The following is a 16,954-nucleotide window of genomic DNA, read 5'->3' as shown; positions in this document are numbered from 1 at the left end:
CGCTCATAAGGTGGACGCAACCCTCAATTGGCCCGCCCCCACTTCAATTAAGGGAGTCCAAAGCATGTTGGGGTTTGCAAATTTCTATCGCCACTTCATCCCGGGTTTCTCCCAAGTTGTGCACCCAATTACTTCATTGCTCAGAAAATGCAACAAGACCTATAACTGGACCGAAGAAGTGGAAAAGGCCTTTCAAGAACTCAAGACCAGGCTCACCTCTGCCCCCATTTTGCGACATTTGCGTCCAGACCTTCCCTACATTGTGGAAACCGATGTGTCCAGTCTGGCCATGGGAGCGGTTTTGTCCCAAAAAGACCCTTTATCAGGTCAATTGCACCCGGTGGCCTTTTGGTCACGGAAGTTCACGGCTACGGAGCTCAACTACGCCATCACCGATAAGGAGTTATTGGCCATTAAAGCAGCCTTTAAGGCCTGGCGCCACTATCTGCTGGGGACCAGGCACACCGTCACTGTAATAACTGACCACAGGAATCTCCAGTACTTGAAAGGAGCGAAGGCTCAATCATCACGGCAGCTACGCTGGGCCCTTTTCTTCACGGAATATGACTTTGTGATCACGTACCGACCCGGGGTCAAAAACGGCAAAGCTGACGCTCTCTCCCGCAGGGGTACAGATGACATGGCACACACGCCGCCGGACCCAGTGGCCATCATACCGGAGAATAGAGTACTAGGTATTACTACCACCATGACCCAGAGTGAACTACTATACGAAATTCAACAGGTCTTCACCCAGGAGCAGCTACAAGAGTGGGCCTCTAGGGGAGAGCACTATAGTGTCAAGAATCAACTGCCGTACTACCAAAATCTGCTATTCGTTCCAGTGAAGGAATTACAAGGGCAGGTCATCTCCGAGCACCATGACTCCCTCATAGAGGGCCATCCAGGAATCGCCAAAACCTTAGCAAAGATACAACGGAACTACTGGTGGCCAACTTGGCGCAAGGATGTAACCGAGTTTGTGTCTTCATGTGGTGTCTGTGCCCAAAACAGGTCTAGCAAGCAGAGTCCTGCCGGGCTCCTTCAGCCGTTGGACATTCCCCCAGCCCCATGGCACACGCTGTCACTCGATTTTATCACCGACCTCCCTCCATGTCAAGGTTTCAATACCATCCTGGTGATTGTGGACTTATTTTCTAAAATGGCCCATTTCTGACCCTTATAGGGTCTTCCGACGGCTTCCGGCCTCGCCCAAGTCTTCCTGGAACACATAGTACGCCTACACGGATTGCCGTCAGTCCTAATATCAGATCGTGGGTCCCAGTTGGTGTCTAGCTTCTGGAAGAAATGCTGCTCTTTGGCCCAGATAGACATCCGGCTGTCCACTAGCCACCACCCACAGACGGACGGCCAAACGGAGAGAACAAATCAAACTCTCGAACAGTACTTACGCTGCATGCTGCACTAGGGTGAAGGAGACTGGAAGGAACTTCTATGGATCGCTGAGTACGCGTATAATAATTCGCTACATAGCAGCACAGGACAAATGCCATTCTTTATGATCTACGGACAACACCCTCGCACTTCTGAACTCGACATCCCTATAACCCTGGAAATGCCTACAGTCGAGACTCTACACACCACCATCACTCAAGCCTTTGCGAAAGCTCAGGAGCACCTACGACATGCTAAGGTACGCCAGAAAAGATGCCCCTACTTATCAGGTGGGAGATTTAGTGTGGCTTGTTTCCAAGCATGTACCAATTAAAAGGAACACAAACATTTCGTCCCCGGTTCTTGGGACCGTACCAGGTGGAGGCCATCATTAATCCAGCAGCTGTGACACTACCAGACCATATGAGAATACACCCAGTGTTCCATGTATCTCTCCTGAAACCGTTTAGGCCGGGGACCCGTGTAACTGCTCCCGCTAAGCCAATTGTCATTCAGGGGGAACCTGAGTACGAGGTAAAAGACATTCTGGACTCCAAGTGGGTGAGATCGAGACTCTACTACCTAGTAGATTGGAAAGGATATGAACCTCAGGATAGGACGTGGGAACCGAGTGAGTATGTTCATACCCCTCGCTTGCTCCAGCGTTTCCATCGGACGTTTCCCTCCAAGCTAGGACCCGGCCAGAGAACCACCTTGAGAGGGGCCTTAGGGGGGAGTGCTGTCACAACCTTATCCCCACCAAGTGCTCACAGGGCCCTAAGGACCTTATTCAGGTCCCCTCGGATGCCTTGCAGCCAGTCCTGGCGCTGTTGGCATAGGAGACGCTTGCTGGGACGGGGTTTCTATGGACAGAGGACAAGCATGGCCGCCCCCATGCAGAATACTAGGGAACTGCATTCTGCGGTCTAGCCTTCAGGGGGGGGCCCGCCCCAAAGACACCTGGGATACCGCCTTGATATTTAAACCATGCCCGACTAAGGGCACGCGCTTTGCGTTATTCTGCCTTGCAGCGTGACGCTCATCAGATCCTGCCCTGCCATCCTTACCTGTTCTGCAGCATCTATCGGCTTCAAAGTCATCAAAGGCAAGAACCATCACTATCCTTACCTGCTCTGCAGCATTCATCGGCTTCGAACTCATCCAAGACAAGAACCATCGCCATCCTTACCTGCTCTGCAGCATCCATCGGCTTCAAACTCATCCAAGGCAAGAACCATCACCATCCTTACCTGCTCAGCAGCATCCATCAGCTTCAAAGTCATCTGAGACAAGAATCATCACCGTCCTTACTAGCTCCACTGGTCGCCCGGAAGGCCAACATCTTCAAGACATCTTTCATCCCACCAGCGAGGCAGGACAGAGAGCGCACCTTTATAGAAAACAAGGTGAGAGACATTCTTTGGGGAACTGCAAGGGGAACTCGGGAGGTGGGTTGCAAGGAAAGAACCGAAGCTCATCTCCCCCTCCTGTCTTCTAGAATTGCCCCTCGATTATCCAGATTCCAGGACAGACGAAGGGTTCCCGAGAGCATCCCAGCTATTCGAGAGGCACCCCCGTGGACCAACAAGGTGAGTTACAAGAATTGGCAACATAAAAACTTAAATATTGGGTCCCATCTTTAATTATTCCATAGCTTTCTGTATTCCAATTGTAGAGACAATGGGCCTCATTACAGGTCGGGCGGTCCGGAATTAACAGTGGCGGTAAACCCACCGCCACTGTTAATTCCGGACTGCCCGATCCAGAGTCCTGCAGGTGGGAGGTGATCTTCCCGCCAGGTCTGACCTGGCGGGTTGAACACCTCCCGCCTGCAGGCGGATGTGGAAACACCGGCACCATCACGAGATGGTGCCGGTGTTTCCACTTCCCCATTCCCATTGAGTCCTTTAGTCCTTTAGGACTCAATGGGAATGGGGACTTACCGAATTCCGCCTCTGCGATTCCCAGGACACCAGGGTCGTAATGCCCTGGTATTTCCGGGAGTCACGGAGGCGGAATAGTAATATGAGTCCGGCGGTAACCAGGCGGTTTTACCGCCGCGGTTACTGCCGGACTCGTAATGAGGCCCAATATTTCAATATTATGGTAACTGAATCCATTGGTCATTTCTAATCTAAAAATGTTTTGCTTTGTTTATCCAAATCTTTAGTCATCGATCTTGTGTTCATCCTTGCTTCACTGTAAGGACTTGCTTCACTGGACATGCTTGTTTCACTGTTTCACTATGGACACTTGCTTTGCTGGAAATGCTTGTTTCAATGTGGGTACTGTGAGAAGCCCGAGGGTGTTCTCACTTGTAGACCTCAGACATCCTTTGTTCAGGTGGCCAGGCGAGGGACATTGCGCTTGGATCCTAGCCCTGGGGGCAGACGAGCAAGGGAGGATCTCCTGGGCAGGGTATCCTTGGGGATTCGGGAGGAGCGCCCTTGGGCAAGACGCAGTATCCTTTTATATTTGCATACACCCCTACCCGACAAACCCTATGTCTTTGTGGGATATTGTCATCATAGTCCCATCCTACCCCAACCCTTTCCCTCACGGAAAATAAGACGATCCATCAGGGGAAATCAATACCATCCCAAAACCCCAATATGAATTTTACCTCTCCTTCCGTGAAACCCATTTCTCAGCAACCTTACATCCAAACCCCCTTTTATGACAAAAGTCTATCATATTTTTCTTTCCCTTTCATAGGACACTACAACTCCCACATTTCCATTCCTCTACTAGAACACCAAAAGACTGAGACGAGGAAGAGAGGGACCAAGAGTATGAAGATTATAAAAGAAAACACACTGAGAAACAGAGGACAGACTATCCTACTCTGACATTAGGCTGTCCCACTAATAGAGACAGGCAGAGTCAGGCAGACCCAACCCTGACCAAACACCTGCAGTTAATTACCAATTCGCAGGTGTATAAAAGAAGGCTGCTGAGGGGGAGAAGGCAGTTGCTGTTGGGAAGCCAGGAGGGAGGTTGCAGGGCTGAGTCCGGCAGAGGATGCCTACCTAAGTAACAAGCACTCAGAGAGCGAGCAGGCAATGCTGGACGGTACCTGGAAGCCAGAGCAGAGAGAGCTGCTCAGAGCGGGACATGCCCAGGCCAGTGTCCATTCCTCTGGGGCATCGACAAACAGAGGAAGAAGTGTATTCTGGGAAATGTAGTGCACTACCTCCCATATGAATGACAGTGTTGGGGAGGAAGTAGGGGCAGGTGGTGTGACCCTGACCTCAACCCAAGAAAACACCAGACCCTGTCTGTCAGCGTCATGCCACCTCGGTGAGTCTAAGAGAGAGAGAGGAACCCAGTGGCATGTGTGTGGGTGTTGCATAACAGAAATTAATTAACTGAATGGAAGTGCATTATGGTACTAGTAGATTTTTCAGCAAAAGATTAAAACCCTGAAAATGAGTAGCAGAGTGGCCAGGTAAATGGAGAGTGCCTTTTCGAAAGACTCTGAACTGAATAGGTTGAAGTGGTCCTGTTGATGTAAATGACAAGCCCTCACAGTTTTGGAAGTCTTCATCAGAGAAACCAAAACAAGGAAGAAGGCTTGAGCCTGAATGAGGGGAGCCAACCATGAACTTGTGAACAACGAACTATGAGAAGGAGGTCTGACCCCGACAGAGGGAGACCTACAGTAAATTGTGATATTTGAAAAGAAGGAGGTCCGAGCCCGACAGATGGAGACCTATAGTGAATTGTGATATGGTTGAAAGGGGGAGGTCCGAGCCTGATAGATATCACCAGTTAATGTAGGTTTCCCTCTAAGAGAAGCTCAAGAGCTGGGGAAGGGAATCCCTGAGTTATTTGAAATTGTGGCTTAGATATGTTTTTTAATTTTGGACATAGACCTGATTTTGGGAAGGGAACCCTGTACGTTCTAAAGTCAGCGAGAACTATTTTGTTTGGCAACCTTGCGAACACTAACTCAGGTGAGAGAAACCTGGGACACCCCCCAATGAACTGTTGTGGGAATGTATTCTTGGTTAGGAACTGAAGAGCTGAAAGGGGCTGATGTTGTAACTTGATGGAGCATGAAGATTATTGGGTCTCTGTCCCCAAGTACCACACAGGGAGATGCTAAACAACTCCATGAGCGATCCTTGAGGCCACAGGTATTTGAGTGCCGGAAATGCCAGGAACCAGGAACACCAGAGACCCCCCGACCGCTGTAAAGCAAGCAATGGGTAAGTACAATGACAAGCGAACCAATGAGAGCAGAATGTAACTTAATACCAAAGAGCTTACCAAGGTGGAGGGGCCTGGGTCCTAAGAAGCACAGATAGGATGGAAAGTGTTCCGTGCAGCTGCAGTGTGCGACTGGAAGCCGGCAGGTAAAATGTCGCAATGGATGGCAATTTAGATGGAATAGCACCGCAATACCTGCATGAGCTAGGATGACACGTTTGGAAGCAGCAGAGGCGGAGATCCATAAACAGTCCGTGAAGAGTTCCGAGGTCGAGACCAGCCGTGTACGTTGAAGCCAAGGGTAATCCAAAGAAATCCAAAAACAGTCCAAAGAGTCCTGAGGCAGCAGAGCAATACGATGACCAAGGGCTTATCAAGGGGAATCCAAGAAAAACAGTCCGTAGTTCAGTACTGTGATAGTAACACCAGACAACGCCAAACAGTGCTCGAATTAATCAGCTGTGAAGCACTGAATGAGCGTTCCCTCACAGGTTTTGAATGGGCAGAGGAGTGTCAGGTGACAGCATCACATGACGCGCGATCCTGCATGCTTTCTCGTCACGTGACCCAAAGTATCAACATGCTGCCGGGTCTTCCTGGACATGTGACGATGCAACGGGAGGAGTCGGGGGCTCTGCCGGCCAGCTGCGAGACACCAGGGTAGCTGCCACTGATGAGATGAACGTAACAGGTTAGTGCGCCATAGCTAACAGGACGCCTCCATGTGCCCTTCCTGTGAATTACAAACGGCCGCCGCTGCCGCACTGCATGAGTGAGTGGAGATATGGGGGTAGAGGGTGGACCGGAACCAGAGGGGGAAGGAACAGTAGACCTATGGGAGCTTGTTCATGGGGTATGACCAGCAGATGGCATAACAGAGCGCCCACGACCTTGTGGGCTGGCAGGCGAATCCCTATGGAACTGGGCCACCAGACGAGAAGCATGGACATCCCGGCCAGGAACCCAAGAGCGATCCTCCGGACCTTAACCCAGCCACTCCACCAGGTATTGCAGCTTGCCCCTGAAAAAGCGAGAGCCCAATAGGCCCCCAACCTCATACTCATCGGGGTCGACCACGGCCACAGGAGCAGGGGGAGAGACCAGGCGGGTAGGACCAGGGCACGGTTTGAGCAGAGAGGTGTGAAACACCGGGTGGATACGCCAGGCCGATGGAAGGGAAAGGCGGTAAGCAAATGGATTCAGGACCCCAGACACCCGAAATGGACCAACGAACCTAGGGAGGAGTTTGCAACACCCTGGTATGTGCAGGTGACGTGAGGATAACCAAACGTGGTCTCCCACACGATAATCGGGCGCCGCAACCCGCCTCCTATCGGCTGATGCGATCATGGAAGCCCGGGCTTCCTGTAGATGAGCAAGAGTCTGGGCATGGAGAGTGGCTAAGTCACGAACACAGGACGTGGCAGCAGGCGTACATGATGATGCGAAATCGGGGATGGGCAGTGTTCGGGGGTTTTGGCCATAGAGAGAATAAAACGGGGAGAAGCCAGTGGAGGAATGCATTGTGTTGTTATGAGCAAATTCAGCGAGATGCAGCAAATTAACCCATGTTTTCTGGTATTGCAGCAACAGACAGCGTAAGTACTACTCCATGGCTTGGTTCACCCTCTCCGTCTGGCCATCGGTTTCCGGATGGTAAGCAGAGGAGAACCGGGCGTCTATACCCAGCAGTTTGGTGAGAGCTCGCCAAAAACAGTATGTGAATTGCGAACCCCTGTCAGAAATCAGGACCATAGGGAGCCCGAACAAACAAAAAATGGACCTAAAAAAGAGACTTACCAACGTGGGTGCAGAGGGAATACAAGAGCAGGGTATAAAGCGGGCCATTTTCGTGTATGCATCCACCACAACCCAAACCGTGTCATAGCCTTGTGTTCGGGGAAGATCGGTCACAAAGTCCATTGTGAGGGTATGCCAGGGTCTCGGAGGTATAGGCAGGAGCTGAAGTAGTCCCAAAGGGCGACCCCTACGTGGTTTGCATTGGGCGCATACCAAGCATGTGTTGACATAGTCCTCCACATCACGCCACATCGAAGGGCACCAGCGTTTGAGTAAATCCAGAGTACGCGGTAGCCCAGGGTGACCATGGATGGCTGCGTCATGAGACCATTCCATGGCTAGATTTCGGTTGTCGCTTATGGGTAAGAACAATCTTTGTGTACAAAAGGTAGACCATCGTGGTAAACGGGATCCCATTCCGATAATTGTTTTGGGTGTTGGGAGACCCAGAGGCGTATGGCTGACAATAGGGGGTGGTGAAGGTGTGCATATGCAGACTATATGACCGTGATCAAGCAACGTCTCCGGAAAGACCGGAAGTGACACCCCCCCCATGGGAACGGGGCAGAGCATCTGCTTTGCCATGAGATACACCAGGTCGATGTTTAACCAAGGAGTCGTAGGCTGCAAAGAAAAGATGCCAGCGCACCTGCCGACTGTTGACGCATTTGAGGGATGCAAGTTCCTGCAAATTTCAGTGGTCAGTGTAGACAGTGACTTGATGCCTAGCTCCCAGCAGATGGTGCCTCCATACCTGAAACACGTCTTTGATCGCCAGGAGTTCCTACTCCATAACTGTATAATGGGACTCAGTAGAGGTAAACTTGCGTGAGTGATATGCCACCGGATGAAGGCGGCCAGGGCTTGGGCAGGGTTGTGAAAGCACTGCTCCCAACGCAAATGATGAGGCGTCTGCTTCAACCACAAAAGGTAACTCCAGGTCCGGGTGTTGAAGGACTGGAGCTGAGGTAAAGGCAGATTTTAGAGATTCGAAAGCGGCTTGGTGTTCGGGGGTCCAGAGAAATGGGACATGTGGACTGGTTAGTGCAGTTAGTGGGGCCACTACGGAGGAAAACCCAGGGATCAAATGCTGATAAACATTGGCGAACCCAAGGAAGGACTGCAAGGACTTCAGGCATGTTAGAACCGGCCATTCTAAGACAGCACGTACCTTGGACTGATTTATGGTCAACCCGCTCGGTGAAATGTGGAAGCCTAGAAACTCGACCTCTTTTGTGTGAAATTGGCATTTCTCCGGTTTGGCAAATAGCGCATTTTTGCACAGACGGGACAATACTTCTCGGACATGAAGGACATGCTCCTCTAAGGAGGAGGAAAAGATCAGGATGTCGTCCAAATAGACCACCACATAGGTAAACATCATCCATAAATCACTGGAAAGTGGCGGGGGCGTTGCACAACCCGAAGGGCATTACTACACATTCATACGAACCCTGTTGGGTGCAAAATGCTGTCTTCCACTCGTCACCTTCACAGATATGTATTAGGTTATAAGCACCCCAGAGGTCTAATTTGGTGTAGATGGAGGCATGTGTTAACCGTTCCAAGAGTGGAGAAATGAGCAGTATCGGGTATCTGTTCTTAATTGTGATGGCGTTCAACCGCCTGTAGTCCACAGAAGGGCGGAGATCCCCCTCTTTCTTTGGAACAAAAAAAATAGGGCCTGCAGCAGGCGAGGTAGAAGGCCGGATGTGGCCCAGACGTAGTGCCTCTTGTACATAATCTTTCAGAGCCTGATCTTCTGATGGCGAAAGAGAGTAGACTCAGCCCCTGGGGATCGGAGCATCAGGGACCAGATCTATGGGACAGTCGTATGGTCTGTGTGGTGGTAATCCCTCTGCAGTACCTTTATCAAAGACTGTCTGGAAATCGTGATAGACTGGGGGGTATGTTCGCGAGGACAGCACCAACCACGTGTGAGGCGGATGACTGACTTCCGTCACTCACTGTTAAGGTCAGACATGCCACTGCACCCAATGCCCAAGCCGGTGTAACAACCAAGTCCTCCCTCTCAACAAGACAAAAGTGCTGACATACCTCAGATTCAAAATGGACCTGGCCGGTGGCCCAATTGATTAGCGGGTTATGCCTTTTCAACCAGGGAACACCAAGAATGATACCGAACTGAGGAGTGGTTATGAGGTCAAATGCAAGTGTTTCCCTATGTGTATCCTGGATGACCACTTCCAATGGAGCAGTCTGTTGACGAATATGGCCAGAGGCAAGAGAAGTACTATCCACTGCCTGCACGGGCTCCGAACATTACTTGGTGACTAATGGGAGGTTCAAGGCATTGGCCATTTGTATGTCGATGAAACAGCACGTGGCCCCAGAATCAATGACAATCTGAACAGGGTGTATGATACCAGGAGTGGGTTTTAACAAAGCGTGGACTATGACTGGTCTAATGGACCCAAATTCAGGAGGAGAGTAGGAGGGGGACTGGAGAGAGCTCGTCCTGGCCCCAGTGTTCAGGGACGAGCAGTCAGAAAACCCTGACTCTTATGTTTTGGACGGCGTGGACAATCCTTGACATAGTGCCCATTAAGACCACAATAAAAGCAGGCGTTTTCTGTTCTCCGCCTTTCCCGTTCTGTCATGGTGATAGGGCTGCGTATTCTGCCCACTTGCATGGGTTCGCTAGATGGGCCAGACGGTATCGGAACCTGTGTACCAGCAAATCCGGCTTCTGCCTTTCGCTCGGTGCGTCGAGCGTCTACCTGAAGTGTCAGGTCAACCAGATCAGGATACAAAGTTGGAAGTGACGGTACCACTGCCAAGGCGTCTTTCATGGAGCTAATTAACCACCTGTAGACTACTACAGCCTTTTTGTTTTCGGGCCAGGATATTTCTGCCGCTAACTGGTTGAAGCGTGTTATGTACTCTATAAGAGCGTGTTTTCCCTGAGAGAGATCAAGTAACTCTGAATCCCTGGATGGAGCTTTGTGCCTGGTGTCAAATACCTTAGACATATCGTTTACCAGGAGATCGAAATCATAAAGGGCCGGATAATAATTTTCAAGTAGTAGATTAGCCCATGTGGCGGCGATGCCGGATAAATGGGAAAGCATGAATGCGGCTTTAGTGGTTGAATCAGGAAATGCTAAGGGTCTACAAAGAAAGTGGAGTTTGCATTGATTCATAAATGTGCAAAACTTCCTAGAGTCTCCTTGAAACCTCCCAGGGGTGCCAATGGAACATGGGTGGGAGCTATCACTGGTGTGATGACAGAAGGAGAAGCAGAGGGACAAGGGGTCGGGGGTGTGGTATCCCCGAATTCAGGGTCAGAGGGTAAGGGATGTCGAGCACTTTGGAGCTAGTCAAGGCAGTGATGTATCGCCATTGTAGCTGCGGCCCTATCTGCCCTCAGGGTGATGACAGCTTGCACCAGAGCGGCCACGGGGTCCCCGGCTGATGCCTCCATAACCCGGATGACCAATAGGCTTCACAGTCTGTTGTAACTTGATGGTCGTGAAGATTATTGGGCCTCTGTCCCCAAGTACCACACAGGGAGATGCTAAACAACTCCCTGAGCGATCCTTGAGGCCACAGGTATTTGAGTGCCGGAAATGCCAGGAACCAGGAACACCGGAGACGCCCCGACCGCTGTAAGGCAAGCAATGGGTAAGTACAATGACAAGTGAACCAATGAGAGCAGAATGTAACTTAATACCAAAGGGCTTACCAAGGTGGAGGGGCCTGGGTCCTAAGAAGTACAGATAGGATGTAAAGTGTTCCGTGCAGCTGCAGTGTGCGACTGACAGGCGGCAGGTAAAGTGTCGCACTGGATGGCAATTTAGATGGAATAGCACCGCAATACCTGCGTGAGCGAGGATGACACGTTAGGAAGCAGCAGAGGCGGAGATCCGTAAACAGTCCGTGAAGAGTTTCTAGGTCAAGACCAGCCGTGTACGTTGAAGCCAACGGTAATCCAAAGAAATCCAAAAACAGTCCAAAGAGTCCTGAGACAGCGGAGCAATACGATGACGAAGGGCTTAACAAGGGGAATCCAAGAAAAACCGTCCGTAGTCCAGTACCGTGATAGTAACACCAGAAAACGCCAAACAGTGCTCGAATGAATCAGCTGTGAAGCACTGAATGAGCATTCCCTCGCAGGTTTTGAATGGGCAGAGGAGTGTCAGGTGACAGCGTCACATGACGCGCGATCCTGCACGCTTCCTCGTCACGCGACCCAAAGTATCAACATGCTGCCGGGTCTTCCTGGACACATGACGATGCAATGGGAGGAGTCGGCGGCTCCGCCGGCCAGCTGCGAGACGCCAGGGTAGCTGCCACTGATGAGATAAATGTAACAGGTTAGTGCGCCCATAGCTAACAGGCTGCCTCCATGTGCCCTTCCTGTGAATTACAAGCTGCCGCACTGCATGAGTGAGTGGAGATTATGGGGGTAGAGGGTGGACCGGAACCAGAGGGGGAAGGAACAGTAGACCTATGGGAGCCCGTTCGTGGGGTATGACCAGCAGACGGCACAACAGCTGATCTGCATGACCTGAACGCCTACCCCTCGCCAAGACCAAGAAAATTCTATCCTGAAAAGGAGACCCAGACTTGGGTGAGGAAAACCCAGGTGGTCCTTGTAGAATCTAGATAAAAAAAGTCATACTTCCATACTGACTTTAAATTGTATGCACCCTTTATGTTGTTTAATTACTCATCCCTCTTCACGATCACTGTATAAACTTAGGGCAAGTAATAGGTTTATTAGTTTAACTTTTATAATTTTGGACTAGACTGACTAGGACTGTTTTATTTTCTTTCTTTCAGTGGTTGAGATTACTCCCATTCTAGCATTAGGGCAAGTTAGGAGTTTTTCCAAACCTCTTGAAAACTGTTCAATAAACACCCTTGAACTTGCTCTTCCAGTTGCATTCTTACTTTTGATACCATGCGTTCCTCACAGTACTTGCTTCACTGGAAACAAGTGCAGAAGAGGTCAATGTTGCTTCACCTTTATACAATTTGATATCGTGGAGATGGATCCAAGCCCTCCTTTCATTCGATATAGCCGCAGTATGGCTCATGTCCTCCACCCAAAATGGGCGTTCAAATGGACGGGTACTCCAGGTGCATACCAATTTGTGTACTAACACTTGTTCGACTATATACACTGGTAGTGCTGTTAATGTGTTTCCCAAATTGTTAAGCTGATTGTCCTCTGTTTACTTTTGACCCCTCCTGTTGGTGCTTGATCTGTTGAGAAATAAAATAAATACTTGGAGTCATTGTTTCTAAATAGTCATGTATTGTATAGACTAGTGCCCTTGCTACATTGTGGGTGTCTGTTTTTGCTCTTGTTGGGGGTGCTGGGGGTGAGAGGAGTCCTCATCCGGCATTCAGTCACCAATTCATGGGGCGTTAAATGGTGATCTGAACTGGGTTGATTCCTTAATGCATATAATGCAATCGGTAGGCAATGTAGACCTAAATTCTTTAGTGTTAACTTAGCTTTGCAATCCTCTCCTTCAAAAGTCCATTTAATCACTCACATATCCTGTTAGCTTGTGAAGACCAAAGCAAATGTATGCTTAACCCTTTAAGTACCATGGGTATTTTCCCCCAGTGCCAAGGCCTTTTTTTGTGAATTTGGTATGTGGCCATTCAATGCCTTGTAACATTTTTGTTAGATGAGATATCTCGGCCAAATTTGGCCCCTTTTTTTCCCACATGTAGGCGGTCATAACGCCATGCAGGAATCCGAGGTTGCTGTAGGGGAGTGAGAGAAAATAACCAAAAACCGCAAAAATGATGTGTTTTTTCAAAAAATGCTAATAAATTGATGTGCAAAGAAGCCTGTGTTTTTTTCCTTGTAAGAGCTAGGAACAAATGGTTTGCTGTGCTGAATTCCCCAATTCCCTGGCTTTCAAGAACAGGTTGAGTGGAAACGTAAAAACATTATTTTGATGTGGTTATCAACCGTTTTGTGAGAGGTAGGCGATTTTGACCATTTTTGCCAATTGGACATGCATGGACAGAATGGAAGAAAAGGGTAGGACAGCCGAATTGGAGGACAGAAAGGCATACATTTCTGAAAAGTAGACAAAATTCAAAGTTTAGGAAAGGGTGATTTGCTTAGGTCGGGCAACAACTAGGTAGGGAAAAATGCCATAGATTGGGGGAAAAGCGAGAAAATTACCGAAAAAAAAGGTATGTGGTGGACATGGTTGACTTGGTATGGCAATGGCTTCTATGAATTTTGAGAAAAACAATGCTCTGCTACATTCCCCTGACTCTTGCAGTTAGGAAAGTACACATTTTTTGTAGTGTTTCACAAAACAAGCAATACCACAAGGCAAACACTGAGCCATGGTGAATATAAGTTTTATGCTTACGGCCTGAACAGACATACTTAGTATGTGTAAATCAGGAAAACCAATGTGGTGAGGAACGGCAAGCAGACATTTTCTGAAAGAGCACAGGCAGACCTTTTCAAGGGTAGGTGACTTGAGCAGGTTACAAAAGTGTATTGTGCCTAAAGCAGCGACTAAATGTAGGGCACATTTGGGAAATGAAAGGGTTGTGTGACAAAGAACACCAGCAAATGGGTCAAAACTTTATGAAAACCAAACAAACACAACAAATGTCATACCTTCCCGCGTTCCCACACGTGTCCCGATGAAAACGGTGCCTCACATGTGTGGGTGCACCTACCTGGGCACCAAGGGGAAAGCCTAAAAGACCCCTACCCCAAAGTCTGTTCCAACAGCTGAATTTCACACTTTTTCCAGACGGGCACACCATACAGATATGGGCCTCGGGTGTCCAAGCCACCAAGGAAAACAGGGAACCCCATGCATTTCCGAAAAGAGGACACCAGTGGGAATCCACAGAGGTCTGACTTGCGCACATCGGCCCAGAATTTATCAACCAGAACCCTGGCAAAGGCCAAAATCTGGCAAAAAAAAACGCATTTTCCGCACATTTCACTCGGTTTACCCACAGAAACACGCCACCAACAACACAAGGCCTACTGTCCCGCGTTCCCACAGGTGTCCCGATGAAAACGGTACCTCACATGTGTGGGTGCACCTACCTGGGTGCCAAGGGGAAAGCCTAAAAGACCCCTACCCCAAAGTCTGTTCTGACAGCTGAATTTCTGTCATGCCACTTACCTGGGGTGCGGGGCGCGCCTGCCGGTCCCGGCGCACCCCGTCCTGGTGTGTCTACCCCCGATTCAGGTTGTGGGGACCACAGTCTTCTGCGGCTCCTGACTCTTCCGGGTTTCCTGTTCGCGTGGGCTCGCCATGCGCCGGAGTCCGCGTTTTGCCCTCCGTGCATGCGCTGTGCACAGAGAGCTTGGGAAGCCGCTAGCTTGCTTCCCAAGCCTCATTTTGGGCGCGTCAGCACCCGGGGACAGCACGGCTTGCGTTCCAAGCCTCCCGGGTGCTGCCTGCCCTATATTAAAGGGCCAGTTTACTGGAACAAACCGCATCTCAACGCAGTTCATTTCCTGATCACGTCCTTGCCCGTGCAGATCTTTAAGTTGCACCCTTGCCAGCCTTCAGCCTTGTTTTCCCTTGTCTTCTCTCCTGGTTTCCCCTTGCCTGTTCCCGAGGGGGTCGTTTTCTGCTCCCTTCCTTGCCATTTTGTTTCTCCCTGGGGTTCTCCTTCTCTGCTCTCTTCCTGACTCTCAGTCACCATTTCTCTGGTAGCCCCTGGGTTCCTGATTTCCCCTGGCCCGCTTAGCCTTCTGCTCAGTGCTTGTCCTCCTGCCTCCTCAGGGGTTACTCTGCCTCCTAAGCCTGCCTTCTGCCTACTCCAGTACTCTTATTCAGTCTGCTGCAACTTCCTGGAGTCTTTGCTGCTGAACCCTGTTGTGGATCTTCTCCGTTCAAGTCAAGACACACCTTCCCTGTCCGTGCTTGCACTGTCCCAACGTCACGAAAATCAGGTAAGTGCGCATCCGTGGCATTGGGAGCCGGTTCACCTCTGACCCTGTTGATTCCAGGGTGGGTGTTGTGCCGGTTCCTTGCGTTACACATTCAGCAATCATCAATCAGACAGCCTGGCTACTTCACCACGACCATCAACCGGAAGTTCAGGTACTCAGCGCCCACAAGACGCTTTCCTTAACAATTTCACACTTTTTCCAGACAGGCACACCATACAGATATGTGCCTCGGGTGTCCAAGCCACCAAGGAAAACAGGGAGCCCCATGCATTTCCAAAAAGAGGACACCCGTGGGAATTCGCAGGGGTCTGCCTTGCGCAAATTGCCCCAGTTTTTATTAGCCACAATCCCTGACAAAGTGTGATATTTGGTGGGGAAAAAACACAATGTTCACTTTGCCTGGGGTTCTGGGTAATACGTTCTGGGCCGCTTCGCGCAAGTCAGCGCCACGGGTCTCCTCTTTTGGGAAATGCATGGGGTTCCCCGTTTTCCTTGTTGGCTTCGACACCCTAGGCCCAAATCTCTAGGTTGCCCACATGAACAAAATGTGTTGTCCCGAAAGGCTTGGGGTTACCAGTGGGTTACCCTTTTCCTTTTCCTTTTGCACCCCTGTAGGTGCACCCACACATGTGAGGTACCGTTTTTGTCGGGACACCTGTGGAAACGCGAGAAGGTATGACGTCTGTCGTTGGCAACGTGTTTCGGTGAGTGGACAGAGGGGAAATGTCTCTGAAATTGGCTGGAAATTAAGACAATTCTCAGACATTTCGCTCTGGAAACCCACCGAAACACACCGCCAACAATGCATGGTCTACCTTCCTGCGTCCCCACACGTGTCCCGATAAAAACGGTACCTCACGTGTGTGGGTGCACCTACCAGGGGCGCAAAAGGAAAAGGGTAACCCACTGGTAACCCCAATCCTTTCGGCACAGCACATTTTGTTCATGTGGGCAACCTACAGACTTGGGCCTAGGGTGTTGAAGCCAGCAAGGAAAACAGGGAACCCTATGCATTCCCCAAAAGAGGACACCCGTGGGAATCTACAGAGGTCTGACTTACGCAAATCGGCCTAGAATTTATTACCCAGAACCCCGGGCAAAGACCCACATGGGAGAAGGGTGCCCAAGGCCAGGGATATTAACGCCAACTTTGCTGGAGCCCTGGCTGCACTGCGTTACAGCTTCTCCCCACCAGGGAGTCTCGGCGGTGTGCCGATACCTCCCCGAAGGGAAAAGCTGTAATACAGCCCAGCCGCAACTCCAGGACGGTTGGAGGTGATGTCCCTGGCCTTGGACATACATGTACCATATGGGTGTACCGTCCCCTAAGCACAGCAGCAGCTCCAGGGAGCCATGGCAGGATCCCCATTCCTCCCTGGAGGTGACATCTGTAACGTAGCACAGCCAGAGGTGGAGCCTGGGCTTGCAGACGGACAACCCACATGGGAGGTATCCGCTCCCAGGGAAACACCAATGTTCTGCTGGCATGGGCAATTTGTGGCCTGCCCCTGCAATTGTGTCCCAGCCCACCAACATATCTGCCCAGACGGCCCATTCCCACCCACATCACCAACAACAATCCAGCCCTAGTCTCACCCACCCCACTGACAGTGGGCC

Source organism: Ambystoma mexicanum, chromosome 8 (assembly GCF_040938575.1).
Source record: "Ambystoma mexicanum isolate Mex_15411 chromosome 8, UKY_AmexF1_1, whole genome shotgun sequence".
NCBI classification, from domain to species: domain Eukaryota; kingdom Metazoa; phylum Chordata; class Amphibia; order Caudata; family Ambystomatidae; genus Ambystoma; species Ambystoma mexicanum.
The sequence above is the reverse complement of the archived record's forward strand: the minus strand, read 5'-3'. Positions refer to the sequence as shown.